We start from the raw sequence: 18,074 nt of genomic DNA on the forward strand, positions 1-18,074 counted from the left end.
CTGGACTACTGCTGCAACTACTTGTGAGTAGAAAGGGGAGCTTGGCAATACAGGCAATATATTAATCATTTGTGTGTATATTAAATCTGTATTTGTATATTGTGTTAGTAGGTTTCAGCTCCAGCTCCTCTCCTTGTGATGGCGAGAGAAGTGATACCAGCAGGCATTCATCCTCTGCTGGTGGGAGAAGTGATACCAGCAGGTATTCATCCTCTGCTGGTGGGGGAAGTGACCCAGCAGGCATTCATCCTCTGCTGGTGGAAAGGGACCCAGCAGGCATTCACCATCTGCTGGTGGACGGGAACCCAGCAGGCATTCACCCTCTGCTGGTGGACAGGGACCCAGCAGGCATTCACCCTCTGCTGGTGGACAGGGACCCAGCAGGCATTCACCCTCTGCTGGTGGACAGGGACCCAGCAGGCATTCACCCTCTGCTGGTGGACAGGGACCCAGCAGGCATTCACCCTCTGCTGGTGGACAGGGACCCAGCAGGCATTCACCCTCTGCTGGTGGACAGGGACCCAGCAGGCATTCACCCTCAGGTGGAAGTGCTCCTGGCAGAGGCAGCTTCTGGTGGCGGAGGCGTGTAGTCTCCTGGCGATGGAGGTGGGAGCAGTGTGTAGTCTCCTGGCGACGGAGGTGGGAGCGGCGAGTAGTCTCCTGGCGACGGAGGCTTTCTCTCACTTGCTATGGACTGGTGCGGCTCTCCCTCACTTGCAGGGGACTAGTGCGTTGGCTCCTCTCCCTCTGGTCCTGGAGACAGTGTCAGGGCTTCTCCTGATGAGACTAGAGGTGGGACCCCTCCCATATCGGCAGCCAGGTAGTTGAACACCATGGTTACGATGTCTCGGAGGGAGACTGGGTTGTGTTGCTGTTCCCAAGTTTCCCAGTGCTCCCCATCTCAGGCCCACAGCAGGTTGATCACCTTTGGGAGGTCTCTTTCCAGGTCACCGTCAGGGTCTGTCAGCCAGTCCCAGATCTCCCTCGATGGTGGCCCTTGAGCAAGCAGGGCTTCTCCCACCGACGCTGGAGATGGAACCAGCAGGCACTCTCCCTCTGCTGATGGAGACTTGGGATGTGGACACTCTGACTCCACCTTTGCAAGCTGTGGACGCTCGGCCTCCTTCCACACAGTCTGTGGAGGTAAAAACAGCAGGCATTCTGCCTCTGCTGGTGGAAACTTGGGCTGTGGACGCTCTGCCTTCCTCTTCTGGGGCTGTGGACGCACCGACTCCCCCTTTGTGGGCTGTAGACGCCTGTGTTCCCCCCTTCTGGGTGCTGGATACTCAGAATCCTACCACTCAGGCCTAGGATGTTCGGGCTCCTCCCCCTCAGGTATAGGGTAACTAGGATCCTCATCCTCTGGCTCCTGTTCTCGGCAGTTCTCGTCCTCATGCCCATAAGCAATGCACATAGTGCACCACCTTGGCTTCCTTTGCTTCCTCCTCACCTTTCCCCTTCTCTGCCTCCTTCTCCTCACCTTCCTCTCCTGGGCCAGTTCCTCCTCTCCCTCTTGGTAGGGGCAGACAGCCACCATGTACCCGTACACCCAGCAGGCAATGCACCAGCCTTGGTCCTCCAGATCACTGAGGAGCTCCTCCAGCTCAGTGCAGCCATCTCTCCAGCCTTCCATTTTTGCTGTTTTTGTTTTGTTTTTTAAAAAAACACTGCAGTTCCCTCTCTGGTCTGTGTCTAGGAGGTGCTGGTAATCCCACTTCTCACACCACGTGTCACAAAGGTGGCTGGAGTGGGGGACGTCAGACCAGAAACAGGAACCAGGAAATAAACAAAGAGAGAGGTGAAGTTTGGTGGAGCGGAGCGAATGGTCTCGCTCAGCATTTAAAAGTGCATAGACAAAAAATAAAAGGTTGCAAGACAAACAAAACACAGGACACGGCACATTCGCCAAATTAAAGAGACAACCAAAATGGACTAACACTAAACAAACACGGTGAGCTGATATTTTTAACTACTACTACTACTACTACTACTACTACTATTATTATTATTATTATTATTATTACCTCCGTCTCCAATCTAGTTCTCCACTCACCGAACACACAACCCGAGTGAGTGAAAACATGCGGCTTTTATGCAGCTGTACCGAGACTCGATTGCTAATCAATCATTCAATTGGAGTTGTGGTACTGCATGTGAATTAATGAAGTGCAATTCCCCGTGCTCACATATTATTACTTTTTACTTGCACGTGAAGTGCTGTGCAATCCTCGTGCCTAAATACAAATCTACATTTTAAACACTCACACACTGTGTTACAGAGACCCGTTTATATCCTGTGTACCAATGACTATACACCAACATTAACACACAACATACAACACAAAATACAACAAAATACATTTTGCCACAGGGGCTTAGGGCTATGTTTATTATTCGGTTTAGACTTAAGGATTGGGTTATGGGTTAGGTTCAGTATTGAGGTTATATCATTCAAAAAAAAAATGTACAAGTACAAAGATTCAGATATCTACTATTTATGTACAATACAAGGAAACTTAACCAAAAAAAAAAAAAAACACCTTGTCCATTTTGAGGTTTCTGAGATGTGGGCCACTATAGCACATGTGTTGCTTGTTGCATTATGTTTCAGACTTTTCAGGTTCCATCTGTCCTGCTTGCAGCCTGCATTGTGGCTTCCAGTAGTGATGATGATGGGCATGCTGGATGGCACGCCATATGCAAAAGCACCTGCAATCATCTCCCTTGTTAAGTAACAGAGAGCCTTCTTCTTTTCCACTGCTGTTGTTGAACAGTTACACACAACTATAGGTCTTATATATATCATGCGGAAACAATTTTAGGCTGCAGTACAAAATAATGAACTAGAATTAGTTTCTCTGTGTGAATAATAGCTTAAAGAAGTATGTCTATCCCCTCGATCTTATGACAAATACACATGTGCCCGTGGCAAAAGAAACTGACTACAGAAGAGAGAAGGAACTCTGACCACACACTACTCTGCCTGACTTGCTAAACATTAGAAATATAGTGGAAGCTTTATCCTCTTCAAAATGCAAACTACAAAAATAGAACTTGTCCATTGAGATTCTTTTATTTCTTTATTTAGCTTTGTTTGGAAGAATGACAGACACAGCACAATAAAAAATGAATTAACATGAACCATGTTTGTTGATGGAATTATTTTAAAGTCCTTGTGAATTATGTAATACCTACTTTACAATGATAAACAATATTGTGTCTGATCCCGACTGTTGTTACTACAGTATGCTGAGTGGGAGGTCATAAATTGCTTAACTCAGGGGTGCCCAACCTACGGCCTGCGGGCCTGATATGGCCCACCACAGCATTTCATACGGCCCGCAACCTGCTTGCTGGCACAGCATAACTTACAGCGATTCACAGGTCTAGTATTATACATTTTCACATTTCACATACAGTATTTGCAATGTTTTTTAGTGTTCCACATAAGCAGTAATGAAAGCACACCATGCTGTCCCCACGAGTAGAAACAGAATGAGGCAGACTACCTATGGTAACCATGGTAATAACTCTCATCGCAGAATCGTCAAGGTGGAGTTTAAGTTTATTTTAGCTATGGGTTTCAACTTTACACAAAACTCTACAGAAAAATACAAAAAATATAAGGCCGACCTTTATATTTCCTGTAATCAACTGGACAGCATCTTTCGACTTCTTAATATCTACGTAGGCTTCTGTAACTGCACTGTAACATCTGTACTATGACTACACAAGAAGATTTAAAATAAAAAAAAAACTTGGGGTGAAGTCAAAAGAAATGTCGTCCAGTACCGAGGAAAAAAAAAAGTTGATTACAGGAAATAAAGATCAAAATAATAATAAAAAAGGGTTGACATTTTTTTTTCTTCTATATGTTTTGTGTGAAATAAAGCTGAAAAAAACATGACTAGCTAAAATAAACTTAAAAACTGAGTATTCACACTTCTGCAGATTTTCCGACTTCAAATCACACGCAAATGACATCCTTCTGTTTGACAATCCGTTTGTTGCCGAGATGGATCCCTGCTTCTCTTCAAATGGAATTTATTGACCTGCAGTGTAACTCAGATTTAAAGGATATGTTTCACGAGAAGAAATTGGTCAAGTTTAACTCCCTGCTTCCCAACGATCAATTCCAAAATCTGCGAAAAATCTGCTGAGGTCGCATTTGACAGACAATCACCTGCATGATGTACTATGGATGAGCCTTTGACCCAAACTTTGAGAAACTGGTGGCTGAGAAACAACCTCAAAGTTCTCACTAAGTCAGTTAGTGTATATTTTTCTTGATTTGTTATTAGAGAGAGTTACATGTTTTTTTACCGTTTTTTTTTTTTAAATTTTTTTCTTCTGTCTGGCAATCTGATGCTTGTTTTTGACAGGTACATTGTTTTGAGTGACATTTTAACTCTGGGCTATTTATTTATTTATTTTATTTTATTTTAAAAGAGATATTCCTGTGCACAGAAACAAGCATTTGCAATCTAATAACCAGCTAAATGCAAAATAAATAAATACAAATGACTTTAAATTGACAGACATTGAAAACTGGAACCTATATTTATGGTTCTTTTAAAGTCTTATTTGTTTGGCCCATGCAAGGTCTATGTGTCTCACCCATGCAAAAAGGTTGGGCACCCCTGGCTTAAAACATTCCAGAAATGGAGGGTACAAAAATAACTCTCTTGGTTGAACTTTCCTGGAAACCGGTTGTCAGCACCAAAGACAAGATATAAATAAATAGATATATAAATAGACTTCCTGTTTTACGGTGCCTGGATTTGCCAGTTACAATCGGACATAGACAATAATTGTTTAATTTGCTTCTACTCATTTTCAGGGAAGGACTGTTGGTTTTGCTTGTCTTTAATTTGGTTCATTATTGATAGTTTTGCAGTTCTTCATAATAATAATAATGTATGGTTATAATGAAAAAGTTTAGTTTCAATGTATGTGTTTTCTTTCTTATTTCTCTGTTAGTAAATACATACTGTAATTTACATGCAATATTTTGCTGATCTTCAGCTTTGTTTGGAAAATGTATTTTAAGCTCCATGTTGAATGCTTAAATAGTTAAAACAAAATACACATTTACATTTCAGCAATAAATCAAATAAAAAACAACAACATCTATTATATTAAAAACACTTAATGACGTGTGTATTTTAATTAGCACTACGTCTGTGTTAATTATTAATGCCCACTCAACTGAAATTGGTGCAAAGAAACATCCCTCACAATGTACTTCTGTTAGGCGTAATGCAAGCTAGCAGTGTTGCCAAGGAAATGCAGCACAGTATTCTGAAATTACCATAAAGAATAAATTCAAGACATAATGCTTTCCAGGTAAACATCGCAATTGTTAGTTTATGAAGTTGATACCGTTATGAATGCTGTAGCATCATTTTTATAAAAGAAAAAGTATAATTTAAACATAATTTTAGCTTTGAAGCAAGTTCAACACATTCACTTAAATTAAAAAAAAAAAGTGCTGTAACATTTTCAACTAGTACCAAGAACAGACCATGAAGAGATTGAAAAGTGTAGTTTTCTAATTGAAGTAACAATTACAAGTTTTAAGTAAATAAGTTAATTTAATTTTGTAGCATATTGAGGACATTGAAAAAGTGCCCTGCCATTTTCAAATTGTATGAAGGACAGACAATAAAGAGAAGAATCACAAAGATCTAATTACAATTCAATAATGCAGCTGACAGTAGCTTAGTGTCATCATTCATACATAAATCAGGCATTTCGTTTGACATTTCCAATTGTGCATTGTCAGCCAAAATCTTCTAAAAGACGCAACCAGTTTACATTTCTGGGTCTAGTAGAACATTGGTGCAATACTGTAGGTCAAAAACCCAGCATGAGCAGTAGTCATCTCACACACTCATTTCTCAGGTTTGCATTTAATTACTAAGAATTTTAGGTCTTCAGCTTTTTTTCCTTGATTCTACCAATGAACTTCTTTACAATGCAAATGTACTGTATTCTTAATTTGAGGTGGCAGAATGCTGCTTTTGGTTCATTAACTGTTTTTAATGCTTTTTGTAAAACAACAAAAGATGTTAAACCAGTAAGGTAGCCTTATACTGGAACAGATATTAAGGATCACATATCTTTCTGTGCACTCGATGGCACTTTCTTCTTTAATAATTACAGTACATTCCCAGTACAAGTACATTTTCTAAAGCATTGTTTGCGTCTATAATCCTTTCAAGATGTACTGAAAGCTAATGTTAAAAGGCTAACAACTATGTTTTTCTCTGTCCTAAACCAACACCATTTACTAGCCAAAGCTAACATTTTATAGATAATCTTGCACGTGAAGATGCTGTCAGTTAGCTTAACTGTTTTCACTTGCCCTATTCATAGCAGAGGTAGATAAAAATCAGTCTTGTGGATGCATGTAACGCACAGCCCTTCGTTTCCTGAAAAATGAAACGGTATACATTTTAATGACGAAGGACAAACAGATGAAATGGTTGCATTGAACAGAGCAGAGACCAGAAGCAGCTATTTAAGTTATGGTTTAAATGGACAAAGCAAATTAATACCACATGTGATAATATAAGATAGTCAAGACAACTTATAAAAAGTCAGGTAAAAGGGGTGAGTCAGTATCTTGCTTTCCAATAAAGGTTAAAATCTACACTTGTGACCCTTTTCTGCAGTCCAATTGTTGGGTTATTTTGTATTTGTTTTATTCTTTTCAGCTCAGTCTGTATGTTTATCCTTTGCATGCACATGTATTATACAGATTAGCGACAATTGGTTAATTGATCGAGAAAGTAAATTAAAAGAATGCTTTGGTGTACTTAAATTAATTTCCCTCTAAAGTCTTCAGTAACCAATCACTACTTAACTAGCAAGCTTGTTAATTATACAAGCTAAGCTGCCTCATCATAAAAAAAAAAAAAAAAAAAAAAACAGTGTAAAAACTGTACATACTACTAGAAATAGATTCAACCTAAACAAAGAAGAATGAATAATACATGGAACCCATTGTCATTAAACCATCTGGTTAGACAAAGGAAAATCTGTGGTAACCTGGACATGCAAGTTATGCATTACAAAAACAAATAGGCAACTGTAAAACCAGAATACAGCATTACATATTCCTAGTGAATGCCGGACACTGTCTAAAAAGTAGTAATCCATTAAATAAGTGCTCATTAATACAATGCATAGGCTAACCTCATTGAATTATGTGACCTTTAGTAGTTGATACTGACTTGCAGGAGTGGTTGACCACAAAACCAGAAGGCCTCCATCTCTGTCATTAATTCTTCATTTAAATCTGTTTATGTTCTTGTAAGGGAAGCTGGTTACAAAAGCTGCCGAGTCTATGACTGTGGCAAAGTGGTGAATACGTGCAGATGAGTTTAGTGAAGAGCGGATTAATCACACAGACAAATGATTCACAGGTGCAAGGGTGTTTATTAATGATTATAATGTCCAGAGCCTTATGGCCAAACCTGCAAACAATAATAATGATGGAAGTGCTACAGCGGAGAGTATCACTCCTGTTAGTAATCCCACGGGTTTGACCAAAAAGTCCTGTCTTTTCTCACCCACACAAAACACATACAAAGACAGAGTTCCGACAATGCGTGATTTTAGTGCTAGTGGTGCAAAGACAGTTCCTGTAGTGGAGAAGGTAATTTGTGATATCCGGGTTTGCGCTGGCCTGCGGCTGCAGCTCCGGATCGTGTTTTAGTATTCTTCTCATGAGAAGACAACACAAGACACGCAGTGTTAGTACACAGACTGACAAAACACTCACAGCTTTCGGTCTCACTTTATACAGGCTCCTTCTAGGTCATTTGGTATAATCATATGCAAAGGAACAGATCACTGAAGCTACGCCCCCCTATTTATACCCTCGCCCATGACCCCTAGGTTAACGAGTGCATCCGCTCCTCCAATCCTCAGATAACACGTCGTCTACCGTCCGGGTCAGTGAGCTTGGGTGCCGTAGCTCCGCCCCTTTCCTAAATGGCCGACTTCCACCTACCCTACGGAATAAATTGTCTTGCCATTTGCTTAAGGTTACTCTGTTCCTTCTTTCTAGTGCCCTCACAGGTTGGGAAGGAGATCTAGCACCATGCGTCATTCGATCTCTATCACAATGACTGATATCCATTTTGAAATAGACAAAATAACACCACTGACCTACAATGAATTCATACATATGTTTTCTTAAATCAGCTTGTTTTATATTATTTCAGTTCTAGAACGCTTTAATCACTGGCTTTACAGACCCAATTAACACAAGCTAATGTTACCTTAGGAAAAGTAGTCCAAGTCTCGTGCTATTCTGGGTCTGTGAAACCAACAGTAAGACCTGACAGCTAATTAGCAAGTAAGCACAACATGCATAGCTTGGTCAGTCATAGGACTATTATAAAATGCAAACCTCAGTCATAAAAGAAACGGTTGTTCAAATAATGGAAATAAGACAGGGTACAGTTGTGAAATCTTGACCATCTTGTAAGTTTCCATTGTGACCATGACCCAGTAATACTCCAGAAATAAAAGTACAGCACAAAAAGTACACTTTTAATTCAAAAGACAATCATAGTATAGAACCACACCTTTGTTGGACTCTCAGAATGTCACAACCGACCTTTATAGAGCACAAACAGTCGTTATTATGACTTATATTGGGCCGGATGTCATTGATTTTATCATTCGTAGTGTTTCTTTCATAAAGTTGCCCTTTGCAACGTTGCACATTAACTGTTGGTCTTTTACTGTTCTCTCCAATCATTTAATAAATGTTAATTGTGTGAGTTTAGAAGAGCAAAGTACATTTTAAAGAATGTAAACCACAGAACGAATATAATGACTAGCAGCCCTGCTTTCTTAACTGGCATTATTGGTGTTGCATGCAATATATTTAGCCATAACTGACCAATTCCACAACATCTTTAATACTGCTGTTAACATTGTAATAAAAACAAATCCAAATACACAATTAAACAACTAGATACACAGATAAAACAGCCTAGAACGAGGAACAATCCATGCTAATTTCTTCCTATTGTTTACATTTTAAAACATATTTTAAAAATCTGACATGATGCTACTATAGTATATTGGTTAACCTTAGATTTTTAGGCTAGAATATCTGTTATCGTCTTGGTCAGTTTGCTTTATAACTTTATGAGTATATAGAAAATAGAGTGCAGTGCCTTAGTTATCATTCCTTTATATCTTGTCAAAATGTACTGCACATTAGCAGACTTTTCTTGACTTGAGAATCACACACATTTACTTCAGCAACCACAGCAATGTTCTTCTGATGCAGCCTTAGATAATGACATACTGCATCGACCATAGTGGATGTTGAAAAGAAACGTTAACAACGAGCCATCTAAACAGATTTCTAATGAAATGCCAAACCAATTGTATGATCAATACTGATACTGAAATCAAGTAGTGATGAAATTGTGGCCTGTTGAACAGCAGAGTACTGTACAGATCAAAGTATGGTATTTAAATAGTTTTCTAAAGAGGTGACCATTTTGTGGATGTAAAAAAAGTATACTAATTTATTATATGACTGTGACAAAGTGCCCGCCCCTGTGTATATTATCTGTTATGTGTTGCGTGTGGTGTGTTTAAATGTTGGTGTATAGACATTGGTACATGGGATATAAACGGGTCTGTGTAACACGAGTGTTTAAAAATGTATATGTGTATTTAGGCACGAGGATTGCACAGCACTTCACGTGCAAGTGAAATGTAGTAATATGTGAGCACAGGGAATTGCACTTTATTAATTCACGTGCTGGGATTCAAGTGAATAATTAATTGGTAATTGAATCCCAGCACAAAAGTATATATAGATGCACGTTGTCACATACTAGTGGTTGTGTGTTCAGGAGTGGAGAACGAGAGAGAGAGAGAGAGAAAGAGAGAAAGAGATAAGCATAATTCTAAGTCTCAATTGTTTTGGTGTAGCGTTAGTCCACTCTGTGTTTTGTCAGTGTATTCGTTTTGTTTGTCTATTTATTTTGGCCTCATGTGCCATGTCCTGTTTTTGTATTGTTACAAACCTTTTATTTTCTGCCTGTTCATTATTAAACTGTGCATCAGCGCCTTCACCATTTCAACAGCTGTGTGCAGAGTCAGTTCCTGTTTCTGTCTGTAGTCACCCACTTCGGCTGTCCTTGTGACAATGTCATACAAAAAGAAAACTGCAGACATTTGCATCAGCCCTTGCCTAGTCTCTGTACGCTTTTGTCTTCCCACGCAGCAGGGTCCCTGTGATCTCTGCCTGCAAGATTACAACACCAGCACAGTCTATATCCAACACCCATCATCATGACCTTTTTCTTGTTCTCGGGGACTTCAACTTAGAACTAGGTTGTTGTCTTCCTGGCCATACAGCACTGCAAACTGCAACAGTGAGCTCTTTTTCAATAAAGCTTTGGGCAGCACCTTTTTTGAACACCATCTCACGTATCAGCTCTCGGTATAATTGCCACCGTTATTGATGCTGTTATTGTTTTAAAATGACCATGTATCCTTGTTTTAATATTAGATTTGAATTCTGCTGCCTGCCTTCAAATAACAAATAATAATCACTAAAATGCATGTTCTTGTTTCAAATGATTGATTAAAGCTCATCAACCTCAGGAGTACACTGTCTGCATCGGTAGCATAAAAGCTGCTGAGCAAATACAAAAGCAGTTTTAAAAAAAAAAAAAGCAGGGCACACATTTGCTTTGTGGGTTTATGGTGACAAATAATTACTAGTATGTTAAAATGAAAAGGTCATATATCATATATATATATATATATATATATATATATATATATATATATATATATATATATATATATATATATATATAAAGGGTCACATATATATATATATATATATATATATATATATATATATATATATATATATATATATATATATATATATATATATATATAAGTGGTAAAGCATCCCAGGCAAGGCTGGTCTGCACACTTTATATAGTAGACCCAGATACAGGAACAAAGTTTTAGCTCTTTTGCACACTAGTATTATTTATGAAACAAACAAAAAAAAACAACTAAACACAGAAACAAAACAAAAGCCTCTCCTCCACTTTTATAATTCGTAAACTATACACTGTCGCCCAAACCCCTTGGTCACTAAACAAGGTACACACCGGTCTCTTCTCAGGCCTTAGCCTTGACATAGAGGCAGCAGACAGCCTACAAGCATTTTAACCCTGCTTTTGTACCTGCCTGCTTGATAGCAAGTGTCCCTCATTACATTAGAGTCAGGTGTAATCACTCTCTGCTCTAAAACCAATTCCAAAATGTTTTTCCAATATTAAAACAGCAAGAGAACATTTAAAGAGGAGGTTAAATGTCTAGAGATACAAATGGCAAAATCATAGATGAAGAAAAAAAACAGCAAATATATTAAATGATTACTTTTCACAAGTTTTTACAAAGGAGGATACGGACAACATGCCCCACATGTCAACCAGTTCCTATCCAGTTTTAAATAACTTTAGCATAACAGAGGCATAAGTTCCTCCCAATAGTACTTAAAGAAATCAAAGAAGTTATTTACAAACCGCAAACCAAGATCATGCAACAGCCTCTTGACACAAGGGTTGTACTGACAGACTGGAAAATTGCAAACGTAATACAAATCCACAAAAAGGGAAACTAAACTGAACCAGGTAACTACAGACCAATAAGCCTGACTTCGGTTATATGCAAACTTATGGAAACTATAATAAGATCCAAAATGGAAAATTACCTATATGGTAACAGTATCCTAGGAGACAGTCAATATGTTTATAGGAAAGGGAGACTGTGTCTAACTAACCTGCTTGATTTTTTTAAGGATGCAACATTGATAATGGATAATTACAAAGCATATGACATGGTTTATTTAGATTTCCGGAAAGCTTTTGACAAAGTCTTGCATAAAAGATTAATTCTCAAACTGAAAGCTGTAGGTATTCAAGGAAACACATGTACATGGAGCACAGAACATGACAGAAACCTGAGAAAAGTAATGGCTTAAAAATTTAAACACATTTTACTGTTACAGTAAATACAATTGTGCATATCTCTAGACTCTACATATATATAATAGATATATACAAATAAATGTATATATATTATCATATATATATATATGTTTATTTACAATATATAATATTAAATATATATATATATATATATATATATATATATATATATATATATATATATATATATATATATATATATATATATATATATATATAATATATATAATATATATATATATATATATATATATATATATATATATATATATATATATATATATATATATATATATTAATATATATATATATATATATATATATATATATTATATAACTCGTAGGACATATTCCTTCGACACCGATCAATTGTCCCAGGACTAAAACGACTGACAAGTTAAAGTTACTATTTGTCATATACCGTAATATATATATATATATATATATATATATATATATATATATATATATATATATATATATATATATAAAGCCAGTTTGCAATGTCTTGTGGCTGTGCTAGCTAAAGTACACTGTATTTGCAGACCATATTGGGACTCTCTTGTTTATTTAGCTAGTGTAATCTTATTTTGAACCACCACATGTGAAAGAGGCCAGTTCCATACTGTATGCTACTTTTTTGTTTTTTGTGTATAAATTGTCACATTGGATTTCTGAGAGTGGTTAGATAATTGTGCTAATAAGCACATAATGCTTAATGCTGATGCATTTGGCCTACTATTTAGATAGTTTGACATTTTATTTTTGATAAATGGAGTATATTTTACAATACAAATACCTAAATGATCTTTCGATTATTTTGCCTAATGTGCCCTTAAATATCTGACTAATCAATTCATGCAAGCTACAAATGTATTACTCGGGTTATTCAATACTTCTGAACTTATAAATCTGGACAATACCTTGGATTTGACCCTAGGGTTTATTTTCATGATAAAAGCAGTGTAAGATCTTAATACTGCCACCGTTTCAAAAAATCTGGTGGTGTTTTCACTTCAATGGTGATTTGTGACCCCAATATTAAAATCAACAGAATTACAACGGAGGTAACTGCTGTCTCAGTTGTAAGTATCTAGCAGCTCAGAAATTGGGGCATCCCTATCTGCATTTGGTGATCAGTCTAAGTCAGTGGTCGGTCTGGAGGGAGTATATCACCTGACCACAGTTTGTGGAGGCAGCCTTTGAGCAGTTTCCCGATTTTGTTTACAAGCAACTTAAACACCTCGAGGGACATGCGTAGTAGGTTCCACATTGCTAGCTAACAAATGGTTACTGTATTCCCAGAAACAACACAGTATTTAGAATGTCTGTATAACACAACTGATATCTGACTCTTACTGCGATTATTTGAAGCGACTCAAATCAGAATTGAAACCATAAATAAATGCACATTTAGTTTTTTTTTTTTTTTGCATCAAGAAAGAGTTTAGGCCATTTATAGAAATAAATAAAATAACAAAAACAAATACATTGGTTTTAGGGAACATGTTGTGTCAGTTCGGTACAGAACTCCCTGTGACAGGCTGACGAGTGGATAGAGGCCCAGAGATAGACTGCAGTTCAAAAATAATACTTTTATTATCAAATAAACACAAAATAAAAGGGCACAAGAGCTAAAACAAAGGTATTTAAACACAAAAAAAAAAACACAAAGCAAAACTTACAAAATAAAGGTTTCCAAGCTGGGTGATGCCTTCACTGGACCAGAAAATACCAAAACACAAAACAGCAAACCAAAAAAACAGCAACCACAACCATCAGCTTGCTTCCTCAGCTCCCTCCTCTCCCTAATGGGAAGCTGAGACCTCCTTTTTAATTGCACGTGAAGTGTTGTGCAATCCTCATGCCTAAATACAAATATACATTTTAAAAACTTGTGTTACACAGACCTGTTTATATCCCATGTACCAATGACTATACACCAACATTAACATACAACATATAACACAAAAAATACACAGCGGTGGGCACTTTGCCACAGTGTCCCATCAAACAATTTCAAGAAGAATGGTAATTGCTGTATTTAAAAAAAAATAACATCTGGCACATTTTTATGATGTTTTGCAGATGACAAAGATGCATGTTGAAACATATGAAACAAAATAGGTCGTCTTTTAGGGAACAGGAAAACCAGCAGAAAGAACTTAGTTCCTCCACCTAACACAGAAGCAGGGTAATAGAGTCATATCTACCACTACATCTTTAATTTACCGTCATTATGTACCAGACAATAGATTCTTGAATGTTCTGAAGCCATTTCCATAGATGTACTGCAGCTGAACCCCATTGCAGAAATGCCCTCCCATGAAGGCCTCATTTGTTTTATTGCAAGCCAAACATCTGCAAATATACAGCAAACCATTTTCTGCAGTCAAATTATTACTTCCTTTGTTCATTCCTTCCTCCCTTCCTTCTGTTAGTGTAGCTCATAACATTTTTTTTTTTTTAAATCCTGATAAATACAACTAAATAAAGTAAAATTTAGGAAAGTTCATTTAACTAATTCTGAAATGTTCAGTCTGTTTTGAAAACAACTATACAGCATTTATCAATTATATTCTTCATCTGTCAAATAAAAGTTGACGATTTGCAGTGATGTTGATGACAAACATGTTTGTATTTAAGTTGATATATGTATGGGATATGTACAATTTGATCTTTGGAAATCTTGACCAGGCAAGGACAAAGTCCCCAGTTAGACCCCCCACCCCCAGCAGTGAGAGAGCAGTTGATTAAACTTACTAATTTATTTATCTACAACAAATAGAAAGAATCCACCTGTTTATATACTCACAGCATTGTTCATTGACATCCATACCAATGTTACTGTCTCAGAAAACAGTTTTACGGTACAGTAGTTTGTTTTAATTTATGTTACTCTGTCTCATCTGGGCAGGATTTGCATAGTTTTGAGATAACCCCTAAAGTGAAATAAACATTTGAAACAGAAAAACAGGGGATGTTGCAAGTTCTACAGTAGTAAATCCTAACTGATGATGTTTTTACGTTGTTTTTTTTTTTTGGGGGGGGGGGTGTTTTTTTTTTTTTTTTTTTTAATCTCAAAAGGGTTTTCCCATACAGCAGATGAAAAGAAGGAAACCACTTCCGAAGACTGATGAAAGGTATTTGAACTTGTGATTACCAATAATAGCAAGCGCAGCAGTCTGTCCTGTTCCTTTTTGTATTTGTTTGTAAACAATAAAAAGTCTATTTTTAAATTAATCTGATGGGACATCTTGGAAAATGCTTTCAGCTTATGAATGTTTACAACTGTCTCAATTATATAAAATTGTATTTATTTATTTATTTAATGAATTATTGACATTTATATAGGACCTCAAGGTGCTTTACAACATTTTACAATATGATACAAAATTTAAAAGGCAAAGATAATTCCTATAAAACAGTTAAAAAGACAGTCTAAAACAATATATAGTCAGTGATAAAATTATGGTAAAAAAAAAGCCATTTTATAAAAATGGGTTTTCAATGCTGTTTTAACACTAGAACTACTGGAGCGGTCTTTTTGGCGCATCACGGTTTTTAAATGCATTTTTTAAATGCATTATATATGTGTATATATATATATATATATATATATATATATATATATATATATATATATATATATATAACATCTCAAACCATCAGTAGACCCAGGGTTGCAAAAACTTTTGGATATATAATAGGTTATACCTAGAACTACCGCAGCTGCCATTTTTAAAAGTCATCTCTGAGCTGCTAAGACCACTCTGTTTTATAGCCCAGCATTTGCAATCATAAGTCCCCTTCCAACACCACCTCCAAGTCTCGCGTGAATGCTCATGTTGTAACAGGTTTCCCTCATGTGTAACAAGCAGGCTGCAAAAACTGTGTCACAGACAATATCCTGAAGGAAAACAAACAATAACATCAAAATGTCTGATTTACAAAGAAATTCTGGGAAAATACAAGTGAGGAAATCAGAATTAAAGGTAAGCACTATGCTTGGTATGTTAAAATAAACACGCTGTTTTGACTATATTTAACACAGGACAGTTTCGTAGCGTGCGACGCTGCAGTAGTTTTATATGCATTTTAATAGAACGTATAGCATTCCACAACATTGGGGCTTTACAAGAGAAGGCCCTCCCTCCCGCATCGTCTTTACTCACAATTAGAACAACCAACAGCCTCACATCATGTGATCTAAAATGATCAAATTGTAAGAAGCTAAGATAGGGGTAATATGCTATATTTTGAGATATTTTCAAAACCTGGTACCTAGAGACAGAGGAAATGTCTACTTTTATCATTTATCACATTTAATTTTTTTTTTTTTTTTATATATTTCAACAAAAAAATCATATTAAAACTTAATTGATTATATTCATAAAAGCCACCATGCTTTGAAAATAACTCCCTTGGTGAGTATTGATGCCCAAGGCACAGGAAGAATCCCCATGTTTTCATGTTCCTTTCTGGCAGTGTATGTTAGCACACTTCTTCATAGATATTGGAAACCCCCAGAGAGAGAGAGAGAGAGAGAGAGGGAGAGATTTTTATTTTAAACACACCATGGGTTGAGGTCAAAGCTCCATTATACCTACACATAAGTATATTATGCTGATATATTTCACTGTGGTCTAATTATAAATATATTATGTGGGCAAGTTGCCCACTTTGGAAAACCCGGCCCTTTATCTTTACAGCAAAATATTCCATTCTGAGACTTCAGCCTAGTATGAAGGTGAGTATTAACCAAGTCAATGTTTAATATTCAAAATCAACTCTTCTAGCCTTCTGAAAAGAAATGAGCAACAGTCTCTAGAAAAGTTTGTTTGGTAACACTTTATATTTACAAGGTTTGCATTCTGGATTTAGCAGGGTATCTTTTTTCAATATTTAAATCTCTGGCAATTAGTTAACTTAAATTAGTACAAACCAATCAATGTTTTTCTCATTACTAAATCTAGCAACTTGATTATTATTGTTTCTAGCCCTTCTTTTCTACTTTTGGAGATATTTCTGTTCTTTGTTTGCATTTTGAAATATGCAGATATCTCAAAGACAAAGCTGTAGATAAAAAGTTGCTGTTCCTTGATGTGGTTAAATCTTACTGCTGTCGAATTACGGAAGAGACTGCAAGTTGAATGCCAAGCTCATTGCAAAGCCAATTTAAACAGCTTTATATTTAAAAACATACTTAAAATAAACAACAGAATTCTCATTGCTAAGAGAAATGCAGTTACATGGTCATGAATGGCTATGACATCATCAGCCACTTACTTTCGCGGCCCAGATTAATATCTTTATTTCTATAGCTCTCAATACACTACCAGGGTGCTCAATAAGAATTGTCTTAACACACAATTGTATTACTGCTAATGTCACTTGTACTGTACTGTACATATGAACTGATGAAGATGTTTGCATGACATCTAAAATTGATAAAAAGAGAGAACCGGACATCGGAAGTAATGAAAAAGGAAAATATATGCATTAAAAAGACTTTGTATTTTTAAACGAAATATCAAGCAATTCCTTCATAAAAGGCCTTTTCGTTTATTGTTGTCGTCAAAATCATGTTCTGCTTACATCTGTAGACGATTGCACACAAATAATACAACAAACATGAAAGCAATGCTAGTCAAAGACAGGAAGTGCCTATTTTGGCTAAAAGTAACGCCTCTGGTTTATATATTGGTTGATTTCCAAAGTCATCTACGCCTCCATTTAATTGCAAAATGCACCAGTTAAGCAAGGGCAATACTCTGGGATAGCCCCAATGTAACCTCTGTGGAAATATTCAAGCTGGTGATTAATATACACAAATATTGGTAACACTTTATGTTAAGGTGCTGCTTATTAATGTTTTATAAATGTTTTATAAATATATAATAAATTTTACCATGTTATAGATTGTTAATAAAACACTGTAGATGGTTTATAACCATGCAATAGTGATAGATGGAATTACATTTTTATAAAAGGGACAGTTTTAGCCACCTATTG

Source organism: Polyodon spathula, chromosome 15 (assembly GCF_017654505.1).
Source record: "Polyodon spathula isolate WHYD16114869_AA chromosome 15, ASM1765450v1, whole genome shotgun sequence".
NCBI lineage: Eukaryota > Metazoa > Chordata > Actinopteri > Acipenseriformes > Polyodontidae > Polyodon > Polyodon spathula.